Source organism: Pteropus alecto, unplaced genomic scaffold, assembly GCF_000325575.1.
Source record: "Pteropus alecto unplaced genomic scaffold, ASM32557v1 scaffold12, whole genome shotgun sequence".
In the NCBI taxonomy this organism is placed as follows: Eukaryota; Metazoa; Chordata; class Mammalia; order Chiroptera; family Pteropodidae; genus Pteropus; species Pteropus alecto.
Window position 1 is genome coordinate 3,378,934 of NW_006432669.1, and position 17,131 is coordinate 3,396,064.

Consider the following 17,131-nt stretch of genomic DNA (forward strand, 5'->3'; position numbering starts at 1 on the left):
GGGGGCGGGCGTTTGAAATCGGTGCGTTAGAGCAGACCCTAAACATGATTTTATACCTTCAAGAACCAATTACTTAATGTCTTTTCCGTCTATTCCTTCCCCGACCCCCTCCCAGACTCCTTCATTCCAGTACTGCGTGGACGGAAAGCCCCGGGTAGCCGATACCACGTCCCCGGCTAGCGAGAGAGAGCGTAGAAAAGGATTACATCTAACTGTTTAAATCCAACGGCTCCTGCTTCCTTTCTCCTGAGCTAGACCCAACAAGCCTAGAGAGTTGGGCTACGGAAAAAACTAGTGTTTTCATTTAATTGGATATGAAGAAAGAACAAATATGTACGGGGGCAACCACGATCTTTATAAAGGTACCATTCCTGCCAAAATATTAGTCTTCAAAGCAAAGGTTGTATTCGTATTGTTTGGTAAAATTTTTATTTTAAAGAAGCTAAGTTCTAGCGGGAGGGGAGTCGTCACTGTTAGAGACTCATTTATTAATTGCTTTTGAGCGTTAAGAACGGTGGGCCCAACTGCCTGGAGCACGAGGTGTAATTATTATAAGATGGCTACTCATGCGTTAGATGAAGTTTTAATAAGACAACGAAGAGGAAAAAAATAAGTATTAATTGTCCTTTCTCCTCCCCGCCCTCCCCCTCTCAAAAAAGAAAGCAGTCTGGGGGTGGAGATCTTGTTTGCTTAGTTTATCTTGATATCTCATCACAGTCCTTGACCACAGTAGATGTTTAATAATTTGTTAAACAAATGAAAATCAACTCCCTCAACTTAGTTTCAAATGTAAAGAGCTCATAAAATTGAGCACTAAAATGCTTTCTTCCCAGAACTCTTTCTTTGAAACTTTTAAACAAACAAGTAAAATAAATAGAAAAACTCCCTTCCTCCTAAAGTTCAAGATGTGAATCTTGACTTTTCTTACTGAAGGTATTCCTCTAGTTTTACACATCTCAGTAAAGGACACAACCATGCTAGTTACTGAAACCCAAATCCCAAGGCTCCTACTTAAATCCCTTTTTTTTCACTCTTCACATCCAGTTCCTTTGCAAGTCTTGCCAATTCACCTTTCAAAATATACTCTAAATTTAATTATACTGCCACTATCATTTTCCACCTGGATTGTTACTGCTTCCTAATGGATCTTCCTGCTTCCTCCTTTGTCCTACATTCAATTTTCCATATAGCTGTGAATGGTTTTTTTAAATTATAAATCAGGTAGTGTTACTCTCCTGCATAAAAATCCGTTGCTATTAGAATAGAAATCAACTTTCTTAATGTAGCCTGAGGACCCATCAGGCCTGGCCTCCTGCCTATCTCCCTGACTTCACATCTATCTAATCAGTCACTCCTTTATACACTCAGTTCTGGCCACAGCCAACTGGGCATTTCTGTTTCACAAACAAGGAAAGGTTCCTTTTTACTAGCTTTTCTCTGCTGCTTGTGCCCCAAGATAACTATATTACTGTCCTTCAAGTCTCAGTCCAAATGTCATCTCCCCAGCGATGTTTTCCCTGCCATCTACATTTGAATACCTAGCCCTCCCACACACAAATACTGTCATATCACCCTGTTTTGTTTTGTTTTTTTTTATAATGCTAAGCCCACTTGAATTTATTCTGTTCATTATTTGCTTATTGCCTTGTCTCTTCTCTGAGAAGCAGCATAGCAAAGTTATTTCGAGAAAGAGATCTGTAGCCTGCCTGGCACGGTTCTAAATTCCAGTTCTGCCCTTTCCTAGCTGTGTAACCTTAGGCAAGTTATTTTCCCTTTTGTGCCCTCAGTTTCCTCATATAAAATGGGAATGATTCTAGTCTGTACTTGATAATCTTATAAGAATTAGTGAATTTATACTTGTAAAGTGCTTAAAACTGTCTCAGCAAACAGTACTTGCTAAGTAAATGTTAGCTATTATTATTATTAATATTCTTTTTATTATTGTCTATCTTCCTGTATTAGAACATAAGTTCCAGGAAAGCAGGAACCTTGTCTCTCTTGTTCACTGGTGTATCTTCTGCATATAGAACAGTGCCTGGCACATAATAGGTGCTGAGTAAGTATTTGTTGAATGAATGAATGATTGATGCACTTTTGAAGTGGAGGAATGAAGTAACAATGACACAATATGGTGACACAATATAGAAAATACCCCTGCTTTTTATGTTCCAATTGCCCATTTCAACCCTGAGCCAATTACCCTGATTCTTTTAACTACTAGCCCACTACCTAATCTTTTGATCATCAACCATGATTAAATAACCTCCCTAATTTCATTAACACTAACATATAATCAGTCCACAAAATTAAAAGTTTGACTTAAATGCTCTGAAAGTATTAATAAAAAAGGAAACTAAAAATTTTTTTACTTTGGTGATTTTAAAATACTAATAAGAACGTGAAACTGTAAAGCTTTGGATTTAAATGCTTTGAAAGTATTAGAAAAAGAAATGAAAAGTTTATTAAAAATTTAAAATTCACCCTATCAGCTACCTTTGCTGGCAAAAATCGTAACCTCCCAAGAATCCTCATTTTAAACCCATTACCACAAAAAAACTAATTGGTTCCTTAATTTTGCCTGCCAGACCTCTTATACTGTTCTAATTGTTTATTTTTCCACTCTGCAGTAATATGATTTCCCACATTCCTCTCTCTCCTCAAATCTACATGCCTCTTCCATGCTCTTTTCTTTCCCCATCCTCGTTCCCTGGGAAAATAAAACCTCTTAAACAAGGATTCCTCAAGCTCCCCAGCAGATCTACCAAGCTGCCTTCAACTATATGCTTAGCTTTCCATGTTTAGTAGAGATGCCATGACCCAAACCCTCTCCCTGTGCTCTGGGTCCTAATCCCCCCAGCCTGCTTAGTGACTGGCATCCTCTATTTCCTGTCTCATTACCTATTAATTCACCCCTTTCAGATCATTCTTACAAGCTTTTGGATAAGGTATAGTATATCTTAACCTTAAAAATTGCTTCTTTTTAATATGACAAATCTTAATTCAACGTGAAAAGGATGTTTTGTGTAATAACTGTGATAAGAAAACTGACTGTTCTTATAGCAGAATGTAATGTAGGAATTCCAGTGTTAAAGCTTATATGAACACTGTGTCCAGTTGAATTAAACACCCAAAAGGAAAAAGTAACTGTAGAAATCTAAGTAGAAAATTTAAGAGATTATTTATACAACCTAGGGTTTGTAAGAGACCTTTTGATCAAGGCTGAACACCTAAGGGCTATAAAGGAAATAATTTTTAAAATTCATATATATAAACTTTTAGTTTTATGGCAAGAGTTGTCAAAAACAAAATCAAAGATAAATGCCAGATTAGCAGGTAAATTCTGTAATGTCTCTAATGTATAAAGGGTAACAACTACCACTACTACAGCTGATACACATGATATAAAAAATACAAACACAATCCAGTAAAAAAATTTAACAAATGTAAACAGGCCATACAGAAAAAGCAATTCCAGATAGACAACATGAAAAAATCTCAACTACCCTATTAAGAAAATAAAAGTAAACTAACAGTGAATTGTAACATTATAGCATCAGCTTGGCAACAATTTTTAAAAATTAATAATACAGTTAGATGGAGTTGGGAGAAAAGGAGATCTAGTCAGACAGTGTGGAGGTGTTGACTCCATTTTTCTCACAGTAAAAGTCAAAGGTGCCTACAACAACTTATCAGGCTGTTCCCAGCCTAGTCGACCTCTCTTGATCATGTCTCTCTAGGTTGCTGGCTTTCCTGTTGTTTGAGCATAGCTCCTGCCTTAGGGCCCTTGCATTAGCTCCTTCCTTGGTGAAGAACACTCTTGCCTGTCTTATTCAAGTCTTTGTTCAAAGGAGATCAACCAACCATGTCAGCCCTGTGTAAAGTATCTTCCTCCGCCTTTGTCTGTTAATATCCTTGAGTTCCTTATATATCTTATCCTGCTATACTTTTCCTAGTGCATAACATTTTCCATGATCCTGTATAATTTAATTATATTATTTCTTTCTCTACCTATCCCATGCAGAGTATAAATTCTACAAGGGCAGGAATCTCTGTTTTGCTCAGTGGTGTAGAAAAATATACCAGGCAAATTCTAAACAACAACAAAAAATTGTTGTAGCAATATTATGTAGCAATATTAATTATCAAAAGTATTTTTTAAATAGAGCAGTGTTAACAAGGACATATAATAGGGATATTGCACTGCATCACAAAGAACAATCCACAGGAAAATATTACAATCGTGAATATATATGCAACTACATAACTGCATAGCCTGGAAAAATATGAAATAACTAAATAAAAATAATTAAAAGGAAAAACTGAGAAATCTACAATTGTAGTGGGAATTTTTTTAACACAAATTCCTCGGATTGATACATCAACAATTTAAAAACATTTATGAATTATGCGCATTCCTATGAATTTAAATATTTTGCTTATATATGTAAATGAAATCCTTCAACCAAAACAAGAGAATACACATTCTTTTCAATAAACAGTGAACATTTACAAAATTTAATCTAATATAAAGCCATCAAATAAATTTAAATAAATACTTATGTATTTATTTCTAAATGTTTAGTCTTGCCAATTTTTGAACTCTATGTAAATTTTCAAAATGTTAATATAAATGAATCGTGTTCTTTAGTGTTTTTTCCTTCTTTATATGTAGCTGTGGTATACTACATAGAATATCATTGTGTAAAAATATAGTGTTTATTCTAATAATTATGTTTCCAGTATGAGTGTATTACAGATAATACCACTGTGAACGAACATTCTTGTAAATGTACAGAAGTGCATGTATATACATATCAGCACGACAGTAGTTCTTGTTCCATAATCTCACCACACTTGATATTCTCCAAGTTTTAAATTTTAGCTCATCTGGTGGGTTTATAGTAATATCTCATTGAGGTCTTAATTTGCATTTCCTCGATTACTAATCAACTTCTATATGTTTATTGTTCATTTGGATTTCTTTTGTGAGGTGTCTGTTCAAGTCTTTCTATTGAATTGTCTTCTTATTGGTTTCTATGAGTTCTTAATACTTTGGGCATCAGTTCTCTGTCTTCTTTGTGATACACAAGTATTTCACTTCTTGGCTGCTTTTTTAGTATATTTTGATATGTAAAATCTTTAATATTAGAGTAGTTCAATTTATCAATCTTGTAATGCATGGTATTTCTTGATTAAGGAATTATTCCTTACTTTGAGGTTATGTTGATATTCTAATATATTATCTTCTGAAGGTTTTATAGTTATGCCTTTCACAGTTCCACCAGGAATTCATTTGTGTGCATGGCATCATAGAGGGGTCTTGAAATCTGGTAAAGCAGGTCTTCTTACCTTGTCTCTTTCTTATGAATGCTTTGCTGTTCTTGGCTCTCTCTACTTCACTATAAAATTAAAATGTCATGTGCTACAAAAATACTTTCGAGATTTTTATTGGGATAACATTGAATATGTAGATCGATTTTAGAAGAATTGACATTTCTACAATATTGAGTCTTAAATCTATTAGCAGGTTATGTCTCTCCATTTATTTAAGTCTTCTTTAATTGTCTCTAAATAAATTTATATTAATGTCTTCATAGAAACCTTGCAAATTTTTGTTAGCTTTAGTTTTAGGTACTACTTAATTTTTAATGTTGTTATAAATGGCATCTTTCTTAAATTTTGATTATTTGTTGCTGGTACATATAAATGTAATTGTTTTTATATATTGCTATTTTAAGTTCAGAGACCTTGCTAAACCCTCTTATTAATTATTAGTTAAAATAGTTTATTCGTAGATCTTTTGGAATTTTCACATATACAATCATGCCTATGAATAATGACAGTTTTGTTTCTTCCTCTCCAATATTTTTTCCTTTCTCCTCCCTTTTTATCCTTGCCTTTGTATGTTAGCTAGAACATCCAGGACAATGTTGAACAAAAGAGATGATCACAGGCATCCTTATCTTTTTTCCTGACCTGAAAAGGAAAGTTTTTACCTTTTTACTGTTAAGCATGATGTTTACTGAAGGTTTTAGATAGAGTCACTCTATTCCCTACAATATTTAGTTTGCTAAATAAATGGTGAATTTTATCAAACAGTTTTCTGCATTTAATGAGATTCTCTTTTAATCTGCTAGTATGTATTATGATATTAATTTATTTAACTATCACCTAACCTTTCATTCCTGGAATAAACCATCCTAATAATGATGAATATATGCAGGAATCAGTTCACTCAGATCCTATTTAGGACTTTTACACCTACGTTCATAAGTGAGATTGGCCTATTATTTTCCTTTCTCATAGTGTGCTTGTTAGAGACTTGTATCATAAAGTTTTTATCATAAAACGTGTGGGAAATATTCTTTCTTTTTTCGTCCTCTGGGAAAATTTGTCTAAGATCGAAAATACATTTGCTGGTGTACCCATCTGGACCTAGAGTTTTCTTTGTGAAAAGAATTTTGACTACTGCTTCAGTTTCTTTGATGGTTATAGATATACTCACATTCTGTTTCTTTCTTGTGTCAATTTTGCAATTATGTTTTTCTGAGAATTTATTTATTCATCTAAATTGAAAAATATATTGGCTTGAAGTTATTTATACTTTATTTCCATTTTTATGTCAGCAGCATCTATAATGTTGACCTCTTTAATCTTTCCTGACACTGGTTATTTGTGCCTTCTATTTTTGGTCTTTACCATTTGCACTAGAAGTTTATTAATTTCATTAGATTTTTCAAAACACCAACTTTTGGTTTTATTTATCCTCTCTGTTTTACATTGGTTTTCTATTTCATCAATTTCTGGTCTTATTTTTATTATTTTCTTCTACATTCTTTGCTGTACTTTTTTTCTGACTTCCTGAGAGGGATGCTCAGCTCATTTAATTTTCCAGCCTTTCTTTTCTTAGCTGTTTATTTAAACCTATAAATCTTACCATTTACCAGCATTTCACAAGATTTGAAATGCAGAATTGTCTCATTTAGTTTAAAATATTTTCTAATTTCCATATTTATATCTTTCTGATTAAAGGTTTATTTAGAAGTGTGTTCTTTTACAAAATTGGGGGTTTTCTAGTTATCTTTTTAATGTTAATTTCTCTTGTTATGTGATCAGAGACTATGTCCTGCCTACTTTCAACCCTTTGAGATTTGTTAAAACTTATTATATGGCCACAATTTTACGGCCAAGTTTGTAATATTTCCATACTACTGGAAAAAAAAATTACAGTTTTGGATTACAAAGTTCAATATATGCCTGTTAGGTCAATTTTTAAATTGTATTGTTCGAATATTCTATATTGCTTTTCAACTCTTTGATCAGTTAGTAGGGTCCTGGTTTATACCCATCTTCCTTGAGTCCCTGTCATTCTCAAAGTATCTCAGATTAAGTGATAGATAATAGGATATAATTTACTATCAAAGTTTAGAACCATTCTTATTAAAATATGAAATAAGTGTAGAATTTCTACTAACTTAGTCAACATTTAAGATTTTACTAGAGATCATATTTAATCATATAAGACTTCCAACTCTGCCCAGCTCCAAAATTTAAAAGAATAAAAAATAAGAGCTATGACTACTGGAAAAGAAGAGAGATACTTTTTTTGTATTTTTTTCTGAAAATATTATCTACATGGAAAACTCTAGAACCAGTGGTCAAGCTTGTAGAAATAATAGAAAATAAGAGGTATAAAGTTTGAAAAGAGATAAAAGATCAATAAATAATAAAAATTAATAGAAAAACATGTCCGGTCACATAGCACTCAAAAAATTATAAAGTTCCTAAGACTATAAGGAAACAGATACATTATCTTTATGTAGACAATTCTGAAACTTTATTCAAGTACACATAAGATTTGAATAAATGAAAGAATATACCAGTTAATGGGTGAGAATGCTCAATACGGGAGCTATGTCCACCCCAAAGTTTTCTTTAACTTCATGTAATTTCAATTCAAATCAATAGGATTTTTATAGAACTTGACAAATGCAGTCTAGAATGAATACTGTTTAATTCTATTTATCTAGCCAGATTAATTCTGAAAAAGATGAATAAGGACATGGGGACTTGCCTTGCCAATTGTCAATCTTAAGTGTAAAGCTAGGTAATTAAAATAGTACAGTTTCAACACAGAAATGGGCAAATAAATCAGTGGACTTCAGTGAAGAGTTTAGAAGGAGATCCGTGCATATATTGGAACATGGCGTATGAGACTGCAAGATTCCAACTCAGTGGGGAAAATGGTGGTAAACTATTGGATTTCTACAAAAATATCCACCACCAACAATAATATAGATCCTTACCTCTCAAAAATAATGACAATGTTCTAAATAGGTGAAACAAATATAGATGAAAACCAAAGAAATTAAAACAATTAAAAGAAAATAAAATCTTTGTGACTTCAAGGTAGAGTGGATTACTTATACAGGACCTAAGGGAACAAATCATAATGAAAAAGATCAATAAGTTTCATTATTTAACTTTTCAAAATATCTAAAAAAGACACTATAAGCAAATTAAAATAAAGATGGTGGCCTGGGATAAGATATTTGCACAATACAATAGACATAGAATTAATATCCCTAACATTCAAATAACTTTTGCCAATCAGTAGAAAAAGAAAAACAATCTAACTGAAAAAATGAGCAAAGGATATAACTGGTAATTCACATAACTGAAACTCCCAAAAGGCCAATAAATTAATGAAAAAGTATGTTACCTCATAAGAAAAGAGGCCACACAATATTAATAATAGTACAAAAGATAAATTTAAAAAAAAATTACCAGCAACTAAAAATTTGACGTTATCAAGTGCATCTGCTGTGTGGAAAAAGAAACTCTCCTCTGTTAGTGAGTATATTAATTAGGAAAGTCACTAGGTAAAGCAACTTGACATTGCCTAATAAAATATAGCATGTAGCTTCTATATTACCTAAAAAATAACACTTCAAAATATCTACCCTAGATAATTTTTCACTTATAATTACAAGGACATGTAAAATGCAGCATTGTTTATAATAAAAAATACTGCAAGTAATGTACCCACCAAATAGAGAACTGCATTAATAAAATATGTTCTTATGACAGATTATATGTATGTATATATGTACATATGACTATATCTTGAAACTGTTAATGTTGAGTTTAAAAAATTGCAAAAATGTTTGCATATTTGGTATAAATCATTTATATAAAATTAAAAATAGTCTACGGCCATGCCACCCCAAACAAGCTTGATCCTGTCTGATCTCGGAAGCTAAGTAGAGTCAGGCCTGGTTAGTACTTGAATGGAATACCACCTAGGAAGACCAGGTGCTGTAGGCGTAAAAAATAAAAAATAAGGGATTGTAAGCTGAGAAGGTCCTGGCAATCTGTGAGGTCAACCAAGAGTTGCCTTGCCAAATAAATAAATAAAATTTAAAAATAAATAAATAAAATCAAAAATAGATATGCCAAACAATACACACACATACACACAAAACTGAAAAGATATCCATAAATAGAAAATGTACCAAATTCATAGTTGTTGCTTATGGGGCTGGGAAGGAGAAGTAGGTTAGGATTTGGAGTTTGGATCCACAAGAGACTTTCACTTCATCTGAAATATTTATTTATTCTTTTTAAAAGTACTTGAAGCAGTAACAAGACCTTCAAATGTCTGTTGTCACTACATATATTCAGCATTACACTGGGGATTCTATTTAGGGCAATAAAACAAAGAAAAGAAATAGAAGGAATCCAAATTGGAAAGAAAGAAATAAAACTATCTTTATTGACAGATGACATGATTTTATATGGAGAAAATTTAAGGTACCAGTAAAAAACTATTAGAACTAATAAATTCAGCAAGATTACATGATACAGATCAGAATACAAAAATCAATTGATTTCTGTACACTCACATTGAAGAATCTGAAGATGAAATTAAGAAATCAGTTCCATTCACATAGCATCCAAAAGGATAAAATGTTTAGCAATAAATTTAACTAAAGAAGTGCAGGACTTCTACAGTGGAAATTACAAAACATTGTTAAAGAAGAGCTAAATAAATGGAAAGATATTCCATATTCATGGATCAGAAGACTTCATACTGTGAAGATGATAGTATTCTCAAAATTCATGTATGGATTCAGTGCAATCCCTATTATAATTCCTGCGGGGTTCCCCCCCCAAAAAAAAAATTAAAAGTGGATCCTAAAATTGATATGTAAACACAAAGGACCCAGAATAGCCAACCAATCTTGAAAAAGCACAAGAAATTTGGAGACTCACACTTTATTTCAAAACTACAAAGCTGTAATAATTAAATGCTGGTATTATAGAATAGCTATATAGTAAAATGGAATAGAATTGAAAATTTGAAATTAAATCCTTACATTTATGGTCTGTTGATTTTAACAAAGGTTTCAAGACAATTCAACAGTGAAGGAATAGTCTTTTGAACAAATGTTGCTGGAACAGTGGATATCCACATACAAAAGAATTAATTTGGATCCCTACCTCACACCAGACATAAAAATTTAGTCAAAATTGATCATAGACCTAAAATGTAAACTAAAAATATAAAAGACTTAGGAGAAAATATAGGAATATATCATAATTACCTTTAACTGGGCAATTTCTTAGATACAACATCAAAAGCACAGCAATAAAATTGATAAATTGGACTTCATTAAATTCAAAAGTTGTGTACTTCAAAAGACATAATTATGGAAGTGAAACTATAACCCATAGATAAAATATTTGCAAATCATATATTTAACAAAGGAATTATAACTAGTACATATAGTGTGACCTCTTGCAACTCAGTAAGACAAATGACAAAAAAATGAGCAAAGGATTTGAATAGAAATTTCTTCAAAAAAGATGTAGAAATGGCCAGTAAGCATAGGAAAAAATGCTCAACATCATTAGTCATTAAAAAACCATGAGATCTGACTTCATACCAACTAGCAGTGCTATTTAAAAAAAGACAGTAACAAGTGTTGGTGAAGACGTGGAGAAACTAGAACCCTCATATATTGCTCGTGGAAATTTAAAGTGCTGCAGGCACTTTGGAAAAACAGCGTAGCAGTTTCTCAAAATGTTAAACACAGAGTTACCTTATGACCCAGTCATTTCACTCCCAGGTATCTATCCAAGAAAAATAAAACCGTATGTTCAAACATTGATTCTTACATGAGTGTTCATAACAGCATAATTCATAATAGCCAAAAGATAAAACCAACCCAAATGTTATCAGCTGATGAATGGATAAATATGGTATATTCATAACAATGGGATATTATTCAACCATAAAAAGAAACAAAATACTCATATGTGCTATAACATGGATGAACCTCAAAAACGTGGAATGACATAAGCCAGACACAAAAGACCACATTTTGCATTTATGTGAAATGTCCAGAATAGGTGAATCTGTAAAGACAGAAAGTAGATTAGTAGTTACTTAGACGTGAACATGGAAATGGGCTGTGGCTGCAAGTGGGCACCAGGTTTGTTTTTTTATTTTTATTTTTTTGAAGTGATGGAAATGTTTTAAAATTAGATTGTGGTGACGGTTGCGCAGCTCTGTAAATATGCAAAAAAAAAAAGAAAAGAAAAAAATCATTGAATTGTATACTTAAAATGGGTGAAATTTTTGTTATGTAAATTATACCTCAATAAAGTTGTTTAAAAAAACCATTTGAAGCAAATATGACAAAATATTAAGATGTCAGTTCTGGCTGGTTAGAATTGGTTGGAATGCAGGTTTTGTTATATATTCTATTTTCTCTATTTTTAATGTTTCACAAAAATAAAAAATTAAGATGCCATAAATTCCTGGGCCCCAATTTCAAGTCAGATAGATGCATACAATTATCTTACCTTCAGATACCAACAGTTCCCCCCATTCTCCCCCAAAATGACTGGATTCTTGTCAGAGCACTCTCAGTGAAGTCTACCAGGCAGTCATAGCAAATGCAACATTTAGTGTCTGACTCTTAAATGTAAGCCAAGAATAACTAGACATGAGGAAGGCATTTTACATGAAATAGAGAAACCAAAAACATCCTGGAAGGGTGAACTCAGAGGAAACAGATGCAATGTAGAGAGCAAACAAAACTTTAAAAATCCTGTATTGAGATAGTACTTGTAGAGAATGAAGAGAAAATCTGTAGCCATGGAAAATAACAAATCTAATAAAAGAAATATTTAGAAAACAAAAAAAGAATTTGTGGAAATTTTGCTACAAAGTTTGGAATATAACAAAAGAACAAAAAGATGGAAATAGGAGAACAAAGATAAAAGGAGAGAATCAGTCCAAGAGGTTTAATATCTAACTAATTCTATTTCCAGAGAGAGAAAACTGAAAATATAGTAGAAAGGAGTATATTAAAGAAATGATGCGAAAATTTCACAGCAACGAAGAACATGAGTTTCTGCATTTAAGGTCTATCAAAATAGTTGACAAAAAAGACTTACTGATCATATCTTAAATAAATCTCAGAAAATAAGGTGCAAATGAATATCTTAAAAATGTTCAGAGAGTAAAAACAGGTTGTACATAATCGATCAGAAAACAGACTGCTTTTGGATTTCTGGAAGCTAGAATTCAGTGGAACAATGTCTTTAGAATCCTGAAAGAAAAGCCTAAGGGTAGAGCAAAGACACTTTTAGACATGCAAATTCTAGTAGATAGTTATATTTGTGACCAACCAATAACTTTAGAATTACCTTTTTATATTAGGGGAAATTCCCACATTGTAAGCCCTGCCTTGCCAGGATTGAAATCAGAACTCAATTATCCAACATCAATTGCAGCAAAGACAGGCATGTGACCTAAGCCCTTTCAATCAAATTGAAAGACCTCAATTTGAAGAAATGTGAGGAAGTCGATTTTGCGTAATATCTTTTCCTAGAGGAGGGTGGTGAGAGACAGCTTTCAGAGGCACCAGTGGCTGTTTATAATATGCTGTTTATATTCAACACTTCCTACCATGTATCTTTCTCCTCTATATCTACACTCCTAGATGTTTCTAAATAGGAAGCGCACACCAAATATTGGCATTCGAGACACACAGGGTATAGGAAAAGTCACCTTTAAAAAATATATATTTTCCATGCATCATATGAAGATGGGAATGTTGAAGCGTGTGGGGCAGAAACGTGGATATCTTGGAGAGAGAAGCAAGCACATCTCATGGAAGGGATTTATTGCTTTAGACAAGTATACATTAGAGGTGAAAACTGTCAAGTTAAACATTCTGGAGAGCTCCCACCTCAACAGTTTGTATTAAGAACCCAACAAATGGCCCAGGCAAATAGTGCTCATAGAGTGTAGAGGACAGAATGCTTACCGAGGTCTGTGGTTGGTAGGCAGGATGCCTCAGGTAGATTTGTCTAGAAGGCAGTGGTTATAACTTATAAAAGGGAAGAGAAATGAAGGAGGAAAAGCATAAAGTCATGGAAAATGACTAGAAATATTTGACTAGAGCCAAGAGTTTGTATAAGGAACTATTGAGGGATATAGTTGAGAAAACAAAGAAATAAAGATAATTTAAACACAATCATTTACTTCACTTCCCCCCAAACTCCACTAAAGTGATAAGAACAGGAATTTTTGTTTTAAGGAATAACTCACAAAGAGAGAAATGGTAAAGGAGATAAGATAGTAGCAAAGTTTGAAAACTGATGGGCAAGTAAAAACTGATTTACCAAACACTGAAAAGTTGAATCCTAAATTGTCAGTGAGGAAAGCCAAGAAGCAACACAATTCTCTCTACAGAACTTAGGATCTCATGGTACAGTATAGCTCTGGATGTGGCATTTAAAATGAGGATAAGGAGGATTCGTTGAACTAAGAGATCAAAGCCTTTGATCCCCTCCCTTCCTTTGGGCAGCAGGGTAAACTGCTCCTCTCACCCTGACAGAAGACAGCTTCATTTTCTGGAGAGACGAAAAAGATTGTCTATGGACTGAGAATTTCCAGGAACCATTGAGAATGTGGTTGTCATAGGGGAAACAAGTTGATTTAGTGAACTTCACAAGTTGGATATTGGAAATTTCAGGACATTTTTTCCATGGGGTGGGGAAACCAGGCCTGTCCCCTCCAAGAGGAAGATTGGAAGATCCTGCCTGTTCTCTCTAGGAGAAAGATTAGAAGATCCTTCCCTGTTGAAGATGACCTGCCCTAAACATGCCCACATCAAAGGTTCACCCAGGAAGCAGCCCAGCCAGATCACCATGCTGGGAAGCACAATCGATAAGCCTTTCTACTCACCCTGAGCTTCTAATCAGGTTTTTGTGCTATACTCTTACATTTCAGCCAACTATTAAGGATCACCAAACATTTGAGGAAAGACTTCAACCTGAAAGATAGAGACCAAACCAAAACAAACCAAAAAAAAAAGAAAAAAGAAAAAAAGTAAGTAAAAAGAAATTTCAGAGAAACAGACCATGCAGAGTGGGGGGAAAAAACCTCCAAAAGCCATTAACATTTCAGTATTTTCAGAGAGATAGAAGAAATGCACCCATAAATAAGAACAGGATAAGAAAGAGGAGGGAGAAAAGGAAGCTACATACACATAAAAATCTAAGGGAACAGAAATGACTTGTTAGAAATTACAAATTTGATAGGAAGAATGAAAAAGACAATAGTAGGTTTGGAAAATAAAGATGAGGAAATTTTTCAGAAGATGGAGCATAGTGATAAAGGGATAGAAAATTGGGAGAAGAAAAGATACAAAAATTAGAGGTCCAATATCCAAATAACAGGAGTTAATGTACAAAGCAAAAAAGTATAGGAAGCCATCAAAGAAGTACCTGTAAAGTTTCCCTAAAACTAAAGAACCTGAATTTTGAGACTGAAAAAATGTAAGGATGCTGGGACAAATAAATGCTTTTTATAAACTAAAAGGGAGGTAGAGAAAACACAACAAAGGTCATATATAAAGTACTAGGAATCAGATTTACATTTTCCATCATTTCCTCTCATACCCACAAGATAGTGAAGAATAATAGTAAAGTTAATAAAACAAACATAAACTCAGTTAGAATTAAAGGTATATTTAAAATAAGAATTAAAGGTACAATTAACATATAAAAAGAAAAAAACTATGACAATATTTATCTGCCTCTGGATGGTGAAGTAATCTTCTAAACATAAAAGCCAGGACAGATATTACAAAGGAAAAGATAGACTCAATGACATAAAACACTGAAAACAAAAGTTAAATAGAATGTAAGTTAAATGGCAAACTAGGAAAAAACAATGAACATATCTAAAAAGGGTTTAGTATGTAAAATAGTCATATGAAAAATATGTAAATGTTCCTACACATGTAAAATAATATGTAAAATATTCATATAATATGTAAAATGTTCATATAAATAGATGAGAAAAAATACTAGAACCCTGTTAAAAGTGTCAAAGGATATGAAACAATACATATGATGAAATCCATATGCCTAATATTCATGAGAGAAAAAAATCAATCTTAGTGATAATCCAAGAAATGTTAATTAAAAGTTGAGCTACCCTCTTTCACTTCAGGCATTGGTAAAGGTTTTTTTTTTTTTCTAAAGTAAAGTTACTAATGATGAGGATGTAAAATGATACTCATATTCTTCTAGGAAAATTTTGGCAATGTATGTAAGGATCTTAGAATATTTAAATTCTACAATATAGTAATTTCACTCCTAAATATCTAACCTAAGGAATTTAATTCATTCAACCAATATTTTATTGGATATGCTGTTTTAGGTACAGAAATATAGGGTAAATACTTATAAGTGATTAGTAATAAATGTGAAAAAGTGAAAGCAAAGTAACTGTCCAATAACAGGAAAGTTTAGTCACTTATCTCTATATAATAAAATTTATTTAACCATCAAAAAATTTATTTAACCATCAAATATTATGGTTATAAATTATTTTCAGTGAATGTTAAGTAGAATTTCTAACTTGAGAAAAATTTATCGAATATAACATTTAGATATTGACTGTCAGCAGAAACAATGGCTAATATCTGAGACATTTTGACAGCAATTACCATTTGAAATAATAGATTTGAAATATTCATGCAACAAGAAAGACAAAAAGGTTATCCTGCTGCCCTGAAATTGGTAAACAATGTGGACAATAAGCAATCTGGACAATGGCTACAGTGAAAGGGACTATTAAATTAAATTTACTTCACTTCTCACCTTCTCTGGCTTAAAACACACACACACATACCAGGGAAGCTTGGAGGAATTACTTTTAAGAGACATAAAAGAAAAGCTTCTTAATTTCCAGAAATTCATCAAGTTTAAGAAACCAGGTATTTTTTAATCATTGTGATAAGAGGAAAATACTTTTCTTCAATTGTCAGAACTGTCAGGTTTCCTTAGATGAATTTCTGTGTTACTGTGGATACTATGGATAAAGATAAAATGGAAGAGTATCTGAAGTGCAAGGGTATTTTTCTCAACTGGTACCTGTGGCTTCAATTGAAAGAAGCACAAAGGCAGTCTCATAGTAAAAGCAACCATTTGAGACTCATAGAAAAGTGACCCATTTGTCTGGAATACTGAAAGAATGATCACTGTCATTGTGCCTGGCCAATTCTGAGCAATATGTTTTGAGCACAGAGTTACACTTACTAAATCAGAATATTTCTTTTTAATGCTTACTATCTGAAGAATAATACATATACATATATATTATTTATTATATATATGTGGTGGCCCTGCCTTATTCTTCCTAGAATTCTTAGAAATGTAGAAAGGATGTAATTTAGTTTTTAAAACAAATACAAAGTGCTGAACTCAAAGTTTATTTGTATATTAATAATTCAGTAAGAAATGAGTGCTTGGTAGGTAGAGTGAAGGGGGTCAAATATGTGGTGACAGAAAGAAATCTAACTATGGGAGGTGAACACACAGTGTAAATATATATGTCTTACTGTTAAAATGTACAACTGAAACTTAACTGGATTTCGTTAACCAATGTCACCATAAAAATTAATTTTAAAAAATAAAAAATACATAAAAAAAATTATGTTGATTATTTGTCAGACAGAAATAACAAAACAAAAAGCCACCTTCTCTACAAGATCTATTTGGGAATATAACAACAGTTGCCAGCCTTACTAGGAAAAGGGAT

The 17,131-nt window shown here is 32.6% G+C and overlaps 1 long non-coding RNA gene and 1 pseudogene across 1 annotated transcript in view; both read left to right on the forward strand.

The window, feature by feature from the left end:
• The first annotated feature begins 14 nt into the window (after window positions 1-14).
• The window catches only part of LOC107195362, a 21,334-nt gene continuing 4,217 nt past the window's right edge, over window positions 15-17,131 (forward strand). The window contains exons 1-2 of the long non-coding RNA XR_001516494.2: window positions 15-362; window positions 1,963-2,056. This is a non-coding gene — a long non-coding RNA (uncharacterized LOC107195362). The remainder of the gene's footprint in view (window positions 363-1,962; window positions 2,057-17,131) is intronic.
• On the forward strand, window positions 9,209-9,327 carry LOC112476231 (annotated as a pseudogene).